At 40.7% G+C, this 12,798-nt stretch overlaps 1 pseudogene; it reads right to left on the reverse strand.

Annotated features, from left to right (window-relative positions):
• LOC115856560 (brain acid soluble protein 1-like) overlaps positions 1 to 3,329 on the reverse strand; it is a 32,972-nt pseudogene extending 29,643 nt beyond the window's left edge.
• Between the last annotated feature and the right edge of the window lie 9,469 nt (positions 3,330 to 12,798).

The raw sequence follows: 12,798 nt of genomic DNA on the forward strand, positions 1-12,798 counted from the left end.
AGGAGTTCTAATTATGCCTATGGAATAAGCTCAAGATAACGAAATGCATTCACCTCTCTGGCAGCCGTCTATCTCTTAGTACTGAGCTCTGAGTCAGTCCTCTGGGGTTCTCCTTCTAGCTCGACCAACGAAGCTTTATTTACAGCCACAGAACTTGGAAGTGAAATACAAACTTATTTTATATGTACTTCTTTTTTATTCCCTCTAAGAAAATCAGTTTTCCTTAGCTTCATATACTGCGTAAAGAGCCGTGTGTAAAGTAGCTGTATTAATCCCAGAACATTAAGATTCTCCCCCCCGCCCCAGTGCCTTACTAAGGCTCATAATCTCACAAAACTGCCAGAGATAGGAAGAGAATAATGACAAGGCCAAAGGGAATAAGTTCTTTGACTCTGAATTTCATTATCTGTAACATTAATACTTAGTAAAAGAGTTGGAGAGATGGATGGATAGATGGGTGTGTGGGTGAGTGGATGGTTGGATGAGAGGGCAGATGTGTATTTGAACAGATAGATGAATTTTTAATCAGAAAGGGATATATGATTATTATTTATATGTCTACCCCTCATCTAGACCAAGAATTCAACAGAAGTATGATCTCTATGTCGTATTCAGATTTTTGTCCCCAGCACCTAACCTGATGCCTGGAACAAGTAGATGCTTCAATAAATGTGATTGTGAAAATCGATAACTTGTTTGAAATTCTCTCGTTGTTTTGTCTGTGTGCTGGGTATTACATATCTGAGTCAGCCAACTTCTAAAACACTTCTCTGCCCACAGACAGCAGCCACATCTCAGTGAATTCAGTAGAAGTGGGTTTTCAGTCACAGACGGTATTCAGTCATAGACTGGGCAACACCTCAGTGAGAACTGAAATATGAAATGGATGTATGGGCCAGATAACATTTCAGGTCCTTCCAGACATGGCCTCCTCTGATTCTAAGGAAATGTGTCCTTTCTCATCTACCTGTTCACCCTCTTTCTACTTTCTGAGAACCCAAGAACCTTCAACGATACTGAATTCCTGAATACCCAAGATGTTTCGCACATACTAGAGAAGCCAAAATGTACTAGGAAGGTGGACTCTGGCCCTGTAAGTCACTAGGGAACTTGGTTAGAGTTCCTCCTCTCTCTCGTCGTCTCCTAAATTCTAAGGTTGTTCATCATTTTTTACTAATTTGCACACTTTCCAGCTGGGGCTCATTCTCTCTCACGTACGTTGGGATTCCCCAGTCACATGGACCCTCCCACCAGCTGTAATCACAGCTGAAACAAGCGCCACTATGCACGAGGTGCTCTGCTCGACACGTTACATTCATGAGGTCATTTTGCCCCTAACAGTCAAGTACACTGTGATACCCATGTTAAAGGATTAAGAAACAAAAACTGAGAACTTTGCCTGATTTCTACCACTAAAGAGTAGTGGAGCTGCAATTCAAGTCCATAGCCTTCCTATTCTGGGATGCAGTAACCCTAACCCCTAAGCCAGTGCTTTTCAGACTTTACTGTGCACACAAATGGTCTGCGGCTCATAATTACAAGCAGGTCCTGATTTAGTCAATCTGGGGAGAGGCCTGAGATTCCGCATTTCTCACAAGCTCCCAGAAGATGGATGTGCTCACCCTCTGATGACTCTTTCAGTAGCAAGACACTGTGCCATTCACACTTCCTAATTTCTGCCATGCCTTTAGGCTTTGAACAGCTAGTTCTTCTTGGTGTCTCCCCAGATTTGGAGCCAACCAAGAAGATAAGATGAGAGCACAGTGGGTGGCTTAATCATTTCTGGCACATGCACTCAGTCCATGAGTTATTTACCCAGCCGACTAACTAGCACCATGACTGACCAGACAGAAGTCAGGTGCCTTGATGTGCCCTGCAAGCATCCTCAGTCCACTGAAGAAGAAAAAAGACAGTCTTGTAACTCATTCCCCTCTGACCTAAACCCATCAGAATTTAAATTTAACTGTCAAAAGCAATATATATATATAAATACATAAACAATGCATGAAGCTATTTCACAATATGTTATTTTAACTATCTACTCTTAAAGCAATTGGTAGTAAAAGGTAAGGGTTTTTTTAAGCTAAGCAAAAATACCAACATTGAAAGAAGATCAGGACAAGCAAATTTAATGACTTAATATGACACAATATAAAATCATTCCACTTGAACAACTTTTAATTCATTATAATGCATATATGCCAATTATGCCTGATTTATTAAGAGAAGTTCAGCAGCACTGGATCCTGATAACATCGGTTGCCATGGCATCCAGCATTTACAAGGACATCTTAAGGATCACAATGATGGTGTTAAGGTGATAAGTGTGACCTTCCATGGATTTAATGATAGATAATAATACTGTCCCATCAAAGAAAACACCTCAGACTCAAGGTAGAGCATATATGCATATATGCAGCTTCTGATTTTATTAGAGATAGTATAAAAGCACCCAGAAGGAAATTGCATCACTTAGAAGAAAGTTTGTGTGTTTGTGTATATATACACACACATATACTTGCATATTCATATATCACAGGCACATACATTTAATTGACTATTACATTAGTCACCATATTCAATTAAAGGACGAACCTTGGGGGAGGGAAGACTAAGTGAAGCACAGGGATTTTTCAGGCAGTGAAAGTATTCTGTATGATACTGTAATGGTGGATACATGACATTATACATTTGCCAAAACCCATGGAACTATACAAAACAAAGCATGAAACAGTGTAAATTATGGACTTTAGTCAATAATGGGTTGATATCAGTTCACTAATGCTAACATATGTACTTCACAAATAGAAGATAATAATGGGAGAATTCTGTGGGGGTGGGTGTGAATCTCTATACTACACACTCAAGTTTTTCTGAAAAATTTAAAACTGCTCTAAAACATAGTCTCCTTCGTAGTAATAATTCCTCCTAGAGGAACCACTAAAGAAAAAGCTCATAAATTAAGATGGTACAGTCAAGAAATAAGTGGTACTGCCAGGTGAGAAATTAAAAATATCTGTCTCACAAACTGGCCCTATTCATTTCTCACTTTCCGTCCCCTTTCTGCATTCCCAACACGCACATGCACACACACAGTGTCCTCATGCTGCCCTGTGCTTGACCAGAGCCTTCCACCATCCTCCTGACAGGAGTCCATCCATATTCCAGACCTTGACTTGCCCATAAAAACATACCCACACTATGCTCCACGGTGAGGACAGGGCTTCTGTCCTCACAGAAATGATGCCAAAGGGGAGAAGGAAGTATTCCAACCACATCATACAAGTGTCGTGTAGACACTTGCATTCACTCTCACCAGATAACGCCATGGTCCCACAGCTTGGCTTAATCAAAGTTGCATGTCTTCAGCAGGCACCCAAGAAACGATTTTAATGGCAAGAAAAGCATCTTTCAGATTCCCAGGTCTGGAAAGGGGATATTTTGAAACATATGAGCCATTTGATGGCTTCAAACCCACCACAACCATCTCAAGAGCTGCTCTCTTTGCCTGTCAGTAGAAAAGGAAGGAAAGTCTACCTTCTACACCAAGCCAAGTACATGTCAATGAAGCTCATCACATGAAGGGAAGAAAGTTCCTCTACATATGTGGTTATTTCATTATGACTGTCCTGCTTTCATCACTGTCACTCCTCTTCTGGTTTTGAAAAACATTCTCACATGTTCCTAAAGGCAATTCTGTTTTGATCTCTGCCCAGGGATAGTGACTGCGGCTTCTGGGATTGTGGAGACAGAAGCAGAAGAAAGTTTGGTGTCAAAGACAGAAGAAGAAAAAGTAAAGGCGAAAAGTGTAGCTATTCATGAGTTAATAAATTGCTCCACATACTTCTCGTAAGGTCCTCCTACCCTTTAAAAAAGATCCTTCTCCTGGGTATTTTCCTTCTGTCCGTATTTCCTCTCCCCTTGAGTACCCGACGACTGTCTCTGAACTTTATAGGAAACATCGACCCCAGTGTTGCCCAGCGTTATTCTATTCCACTTCAGCAAGGAGGCCTGGGAACCAAAATCCCTGAAAGAATGATCTTCTGTCTACAATTATTGTTATAAGTGTTCCTCTGGAACTCACTACTGGCCGTATGGTCTTTAGTTTTATTTGAGAACATTCTTGGCTTGTTTTCTATTAAAGGCAAAGCAGGAAGAGAGCATAGTAAATGAAAAGATATTTCCAGCCAGGTCCTCAGTGAGATTTACTTTTCAGTAAATAAAGTACCCCCGGGAATAAACTGCTCATCCTTTGAGATGTATTACTATAGTTCCTGTCATATCTGTCAATTCAGGAAAAGAGACAATTTGCTAAGTATCCTGTTTCCCTGGAAATTAATTCTTCTGTGAACTGCTTCAACCGCTTTATCCTTTTACCTCCTAGATCAAATATAGACTCTTGGCTTCCTCTTCAGAACCACCCAACACTTCAGCTCCCTCTCAGAGGCTCTCTTGTCCTCTTGACAAGCTGCGCTGTGGCCAGCCCATCAGCCGCTTTCTGGCTTTCCTGCCTGTGCACGTGACAGCCTCAGACTCATTGAAAATGCCAACTGCCTCATCCATTAACTGACTCCATCCCAGAAGAAGACCCAAACTGATTAAACCAAAATGTTTATTCTTTCCCAGAACACCCCACTAGCTCCTTCTTTTTGGCCTTAATAGCAAGCAGATTGTTATCCTTCTTAGTCTTAATTCTAGGACCAAATTAATTCATCTGGGGCATTGCCAGCCAGTTGGCAGAGGGGAAAGACATATAGCAAATCTCATCCTGGTGTTTAAAGCTGCTGCTCAGAAGTGATCCACTACACTTCCATGTATTAACAGTAAAGAATCTGGCTTTGCCCAGAGCCATCTCAACTTTGCTCCCACTTTCTGGGAGATAATCTATGTCCTGCCTCATAGGAATGTCTTCATTTAGGCCAGGGCTGGTTATATGAACCTTAAGAGAGCCAGCAACACCTGGTGGTCTTAAGGTGGGGGGTGGCCATGCCAGAAAAACCAACCATGGGACTTAGGAGAGGTGCTTTCAGTCAACCACCTCAGCAATTAATCAATAAATCATGCCGATGTAATGGAGCCCCAATAAAAACTCTGAAGTCAAAGCTCAGGTGAAACTTCCCTGATTGGTAATACACTATGCATATGGTTTCACATTGATGCTGGGAGGGTGACACATCCTGAGCACAGTGGAACCCTTCCAGACTCTGCTCTATGTGTGGCTTCCTTTGGCTGACTTTTCATCTATATATGTTTCCTATAATAAATGTAACCATGAAAACAATAGCTTTCCTGGAGTTCTGTGAGTCTTTATAGCAAATATGAAAACTGAGAGTAGTGTGGGGAACCTCTGAACTTGCACTAGGTGTCAGAAGTGAGGGTGGTCTTATGTGGACTCTCCCTCTAACCTTGTAGCTGGTATCAGAATTTTTAAGCAGAATTGGCAGCCTGGAGGACTGTGCCCTCAAACTTTCAGTTTGGCTAACTCTGAGTAACTTCCATTCACATTTCTTCAGATAGAGCAAATCCTAGACCACGTTGTCTGAATTCATTGAGGCAGGGATGTATGGTCCTCCCACAAGAAGGAAGGATCTACCACAGTATTTCAGGTAAAGAATTATAAAGACTTGAACTGAAGTGGCACCAGAGTGATGACAAGAAAAGACTAGATATGATAAAACAAAACCAAAATCAAGAAGATTTGGTGGTTGATTGCATGTAAGAGTAATGAAGTTAAAAGAAGTGAGAATCATTTCCACCGTTGTAGATCGTTGGTGATATCATTCACTGAGAAGAACTGGATTGGAGATAAAAGGATTAATATTTAACATGTTAAATTTGAGGATCATTCAGGAAGAGGTGTTTGGTTAGATTGCATTGATCTAGAACTCAATAGAGGAGTGATAGCTAGAGATAAGGGTTTAGAATACATCTCTGAATAGGGAGTAGTTGAGTGAATGAGATCACTAAGGGTATCTAGAATATAAAATGGGGAGGGCTGAGGATGGAATCCCAGGGCAATGCTTTCCAGCCTTTTTTCATGTCAAGACACATAGACATTTGTGCAGCTCACTGGGTTAAAAAGACAAGGCAGATCAAGTCTGCAGGCACCCAGCCTGTAGGCTCTAGCCACTGCAAGGACTGAGGGGGTCACTATCTATGATGATAGGGAAGCTCAGCCCTGCAGAATAAATACATTTAGGTAACTGGAAAAGGACAAAGGAAACTGAGGAAGGAAGGAAATTGGAACAATTGCCATCGTGGAGGCCGGGAGAGGGAAGATTTGTTAAAAGGAACTTCAGAGAGGTTGCATAAAATGAAAACTGAGAAGTATGAGTCAGTCTTGGCAAAGAGTAAGTCAACGATGAATTGAGAGAAAGGGGTTTTGTGGAGAGGTGGTGTAGAATCAAAACTAGAGGGGGGGCTTCCCTGGTGGCGCAGTGGTTGGGAGTCCACCTGCCGATGCAGGGGACACCGGTTCATGCCCCGGTCCGGGATGATCCCACATGCCGCAGAGCGGCTGGGCCCGTGAGCCATGGCTGCCGAGCCTGCGCATCCGGAGCCTGTGCTCTGCAACGGGAGAGGTCACAACAGTGAGAGGCCCGTGTACCACAAAAAAAAAAAAAAAAAACTAGAGGGAGATGAAGGATAAAAGTGATAGAAAAAGATAAAACATGAGTAGAGGTAACTCTAAGGCTGGGCTATGGATGAGACGAAAGACATTGATGATAGCTAGAGTTTGTCATCAGGTGTAGGGGGAGTTTTTTTAAGATGGGCAAGACTCGAGCATTTCTAAAAGATGAAGATGAAGTACCAGCGGAAGAGGAGAAGTTCACAGTGAGGAAAGAGAGAGGGCAGTGATTTGTAAACAAGGATATTCAGAGGATGGGACCCAGAGCCCATATTAAGAGGAGGAAGGACAAAGAATAAAGGAAGGAGGATTCATTAGAGCAGATATTGTTGAGCCATTGGTGCTGGGTGGCAGGCATGTTCAACTCTTTTCTATCTGAAGTAGAAATTTCTGCCACCTGTACAGTATGAAAGGCATGAGGCAAAAGTTCAGAAAATACTATAAGCAAAGGTGCACGTGGTGCTTCAGGGTGGTGTTCCATTAAACTTGGAGTGTAGAAAACCTTGTACCTTCTGTGTGTCTATATCCAAGTGAAGTAAAAAGGACTTACTCTCAGAAAGTTAATTAGCCTCCAAAAAAAAAATCTGTCCTTTTTCACTCCATCACAAGACAATCCTCTGATTCATCACCTCCATTTTCTTCCTACCTCAATCCATTCCAAATAAATTGCCCCTCTTTTTGTTACTTTAATATAATAAGCATGCTCCTGACTCCGGGCCTTTACACAAGCTATTCTTTCTGTGTAGAAGCTTCTTTGTCCAGCTATCGGTATGACATCCTCTCTCAATTGTTTATATCTCTACTAAAACCTCATATTATTTTAGAAGATTTCCTGTTCAATTATTTAAATAATACCCTTCCCTCTCTTTATTTCTACCCTGTTTTATATTTATTTGTAAGTTTTATCCTCACTGACACGTTTTTCATTTAACTGTTTGCTTAATGTCTGTTCCTTCCTCCAACTCTGACCTTCGAGACAGGGGCTTGGTCTGTTTTGTAACCTGCTGTACACCAGTGGCTAGAAGGGTGCCTGGAAAATTCATGGCAATAAACATTTGCTGATAGAATTCCACCTCCTTTCTACTTAGTGTATTCTTTAGTGAAGTTGCTTCCCCCTTTCCGGTGTCCATGTCTTTTCACTTCCCTGTTTTTCCATCAGATAAGGAAAGGATCTGCTGTTAAATAATTGTACCATAATTGCTTGATTACTCTTCAGTGTGATGATTTTTGGTCAATGTATTTCCTTAGATATCAATTTACAATCCAAAATTTTATTTCTATTTGTGTAATAAAATGCTTTTTCCATGTTAAAATAAATTTCAGCATCATAAGCAAATATTCAGAAATATTTTTAAACACAGGCCTTTTAGGTTGGCTAAGGGACGGGGGAGACAATGGGGAAAGTCTCTCTCTTAACTAATCCTGCCTTATTATGTGCCATTTCAGATCCCTTTGGTTTACAGTCCCCTGTTCCAGCCAGCACTGCACCAACCAGCCCCACACGGGCTCCAAACAACTTCATGCAGGTCCAACCTGACAGAGCCTTGCCTCATGCCACACTGTTGGCCTCTCATCTCATGTTCAAGGCTTCCCTCTAGATGCTGGCAGGCCCTACTTGGCAACCAGGAATGCACAATCAGGCATTGAAAACAGTTTATAGCCTGGGGGATAGAACTTTGGACAAAGAGAGATTGGAGTCAGTGGATAAATCCTTCCCCACCTTCTGTCTCTGCTGTGGAATTTTGCCTGAGGATGAATCACACCTGGAATGTCACCCATATCTGATTTGGATGATATGTATATGAGATTTGGGACTTTAGACAGTTGATGCTGGAATGAATTAAGACTTTGGGGCTGTTGAGATAAAATAAATGTGTTTTGCACGCAAGAAGGGCATGATGGGGGTGGCACAGAGAATGCTATGGACTGAATTGTGTCCCCCTAAAACTCATGTTGACACTCTAACACTCAATGTGACTGTATTTGGAGATAGGGCCTGTAAGGAAGTAACTAAGGTTAAATAAGGTCAGAAGGGTGGAGTCCTAATCCTATCGGACTAGTGTCATTATAAGAAGAGGAAGAGGCACCAGAGTTTTCCCTCTGCCATGTGAGGGCACAGAAGGACAGCAGCCAAAGAACTCTCACTAGAATCCAATCCATGTTGACACCCTGATCTTGGACTTCCAGCATCCAGAACTATGAGAAAATAAATTTCTGTTGTCTATGCCACCCAGTCTATGGTATTTTGTTACAGCAGCCAAGCCGACTAATACAGCCCTCAAGCAAATTGTCCTAAAATGTACCTTATACAACTTCTTGTAAGACAGCCAGGAGATCAAGCAGTCAGTCTCATCTAGGCAACTAGTTTGATAATATACCTCATTGTATCTCTCACTCCTTCCCCACCTCCCTTCCCTTGGTCCTCATTTCTATTCTCTGTAATAACACCTCCTATTAGCATCAGGCTAATAGGAAATGAGGGGAAAGAGTTCTAGGCACAAAGACCTCAAGTGCAAAGGTCCTGAGGCAAGACATTGCTTCACGTTCACAGAAGCACCGAGATACCAGTATGGCTGGAGGGAGTCAGCAGGATAGAAAGTATCAGGAAATGAGATCAGTGAGTTATCAGAGAACAAGATCATGTAGGCTCTGTTGGAGAACCTTGCAGTCAATGTAAGGATTTTGGATTTTGCTCTGAGATGGCACCTTTGGAAGATTTTGAACAGTTGAGTGACAGGACCTGACTTGGGATTTCCCAAAAATATTTAAAAGGATCACTTTGAGATCTGTGATGAGAAGGGGAGACAAGGGTAAAAGCCGGGACACCAGTTAGGGTGGGGACTGGTGCTGTGATCTAGACAAGAGATGCTGGCTTGAGCCAAAATAACAGAGTAGAAATGTTTTTATTTTTAAAATAGTGTTCAGATTCTGAATTTATTTTCAAGAAGGAACCATCAGGATTTCAGGAAGTTCACATCTTCCTCGCTCACCATGGAATTCCCAATGCCTAGAATAGGTAAGTGATCCATCCAAACCAGGCACTTCTCTGAGCAATCTAGAATCTTGTACGGGCTCAATATCAGCCTTACCAGGCCATGTCTTTCTGAAAATCCGGGCAACTTTTGTTCATATCTGGCATTCTGCCATCTCCCTCACATTTTCTTTAATTTCTCTTGGACTACTGGCAGCAAATCTGAGAAAATATCTAAACATCTATAAGTTTACATGTTTACAAGAAAACATTTGTCTACATAATTCCTCTGCATTAACAATAATTGATTTCCTTTTAAACATAGGTAATTTCATTCTATTTTCTTTATTTATCTTGAACTTCTGTTTACTCAATAGTATCTTTTATTTTTCCTACTAGCACCAAGAATGGAAGCCACCTGCAACACTGCCTATAATTAATATGACTGTACTATTCACCTGTCTGCATTAATATGGCTTTAATATTCCACGAAAATTCTGCCAGGAAGTTTTCCAAGAAAATGAAGTTGCATTGCTTTTTGTTTCAGGAACATTCTGAAAATCCATTTCTCCAAACAATGAACAACTCTACTACCCTCATCAGAGTTAATAGCTCCTTCTGCAGAAATAGGCCTCCCAACCAGACTCACAACGTGATAGTTTACCCTTCAAAATCCACCTGGCCATCATTTCTAAACAATTACATCATGAATTTTGCCCCATCCCAATCAGGCCCCCCTATTGAAAGAACTGTTCTTAACTCAGACGCCTAAAAACCTCATAAATACCCATTTTTACCCTCTTTCCGGTAAAACAGTTGTCTTCCTTACTGCTTCATTTTATCAAATGTGTCTTTTAGTGTCTTTTCAGTAAATGTTAACAGTTGATGGATTTTTATTCCTTTTTAGAGAATATGGAAGCCAAATAGGACCATGTAATTTCTATTTCCCTCTATCATTTTAACATTAAATCCTCCAGTAATGAGACTATTTGTTCTCCCTTTTTTGCTTTTTGGGGGGACTTTTTTTCAATCTTAGTGCATTTAGAGCTTTTTAATCTTCCACACATTGTTTCTTCTTTCACTTCTAAGCCTTCATCTCCTCACCTTCCAATGAGAGAAAATACTGCCTGCATCACAAGAAAATGAGGAGATTAAGCAAGATACTAATTGAGAATATATTTTGCTATGCAAATATCAGGGACAAAGTCCATCTTCATTTTCCCATAGCTCTTTGCATTTATCTCTATTTTAGTACCTACGTGTGGCTCTCTCTCTTTCACTATAAACCTTGAAAAAGTAAGAGTTGTTATCCTTTTATCTGCCTTAAAACTTTGCGCAGTCACAGTATTTGATCTAAAGTTGGTTCTTTGCAACACAGGGCAGAGAGGAAGGAGGTCAGACTGGGCAAAGGAGAGGGCTGCAGACAAAGGAACAGGCAGAAGAGTGTTTAACAAGTTTTGACTAAACTTGGAGACCTGAAGGCAAGTGGGCAGGTGCTGAACCAAGGTTAGGATCAAAAGTTCAAGTGCATACATGGAGGCAAGTGGCACCAATTACCTTTTGGTGAGGAACATCCTTGTCATAGAGAGGCCAAGCCCCCACAAAGGGCAGATGTGTTCCTGAATTGCCCTACTACGGTCAGAGTCCATATTTCATTTTTATAGTTTCTTTTTCCTCCCAAGTAAGCTTTCCTTCTATGGTCTCTGGCTATAAAAACCATTAAGTTAACTCAAAAATTCTCTTTCCAACCTTACTACAGCATCCTGCTCTATCCAAAATTTTCTTCCTCTACCATTAGGAATGCCAAGATAACCAAGTCACTTTCTCAGAATATCCCACAATAGGTGATTGGAAAAGAAATCAGACTTACCCAGGACCACTGGAGAGCAAAAGGACAGTGTCTAACAAGTATTTAATGGACAGTTTTCTACATAATATCTGAGCCTCTTCATTCTGCGAGAGGACATCCATTTACTCTGGTTCATGTTCAAACTGCTCTGGACAGGAAAGTGTTCTGCGCTTTCCCTAAGGGCATTACAGTACCTTCAGATCAGAAGAGCAAGCTCCTGTAACCCCAAGATGCACACATTTTCAGAGGAATGCCATCTTTCCGTGAGCTGAGGCCCTCTCACTTTTATTTTTGAGCATTGTAAATAGTAAGAAGACTATGCTACCAAAAAAGGAGAGGAGGGATTTTTTTTTCACGCCCAAACACAAGAAATGTACTACAGAATTTGCCTTAAGTTCTTTTTAGTTGGGATTGCTTTATTTAAATATATTATTTTCATATCAGGAACTAGCAGCAAAACTAATTATTTACTGATATGTGCATATACGCAAACAAAAACACACACGTGTAAAACACCTTTCTAATGGATTTCTCAACAGTATTTCTAGTCAAGTGTCACAAAATCAGATGCCTCTAGGGATAAGGTAAAATGTTCAGTAATAGGGAATAGTAAAGACCATGGCAAACTTGACAGTACATGCCCTGCCTAAAAATATTCAAATTTATTTTTTACCAGTACTATTTTTGCTAATTAAAGCTATCCCTGGCCATATTCAACTATGGGGGTCCAAGTTTGCGATCTCTGCAAACAACTAACTTCTGTCAAGACTCCACATTCTATTTCTCTATCTCTGTTGCTCTAAATGGACCATAAAACTCTTCACTTTTGGTCTTACATGCAGCAAAACATTCTTGGAGACACCTCATCACAGTATGAATTCTAATCTCTGGAATGTTCTCCAGTTGTGCTTCTAATATCAATAGCATTCTATTAGCTGGCCTCCAAAATATTATCTGGAGACATACTCAAGTTAATCAAATGGCTAATAACAATAATAAAAATAGGTACCTTTTATTATGTGCATATTACATGTTAAACATGAAATTGTTGCTCCCCCCACATTTAATAAATAATACATAGTCAACAAAGGCAACATCTGATGTTTAAGCCACAATTCAACTGACTCATATTGTGAAAATACATACTGTATTGCATGGGTAACAATCATTATATCTATACAGTAGCCAGTTTAGACTTAGCTGTTGAGTGTTTGTGAGAAAGAGAGACAGAGAGAGAGAGTATGCTACAATCTCCAGGTAATTTTATCTTCCAATGTGTGAATATGTGTTTGAACAAACAGCTGGCTGGCATGTAGCTTTACCCACTACACGTTCAGCTCTCACTATCAT

The sequence above is a fragment of the Globicephala melas genome, chromosome 17, assembly GCF_963455315.2.
Source record: "Globicephala melas chromosome 17, mGloMel1.2, whole genome shotgun sequence".
NCBI lineage: Eukaryota > Metazoa > Chordata > Mammalia > Artiodactyla > Delphinidae > Globicephala > Globicephala melas.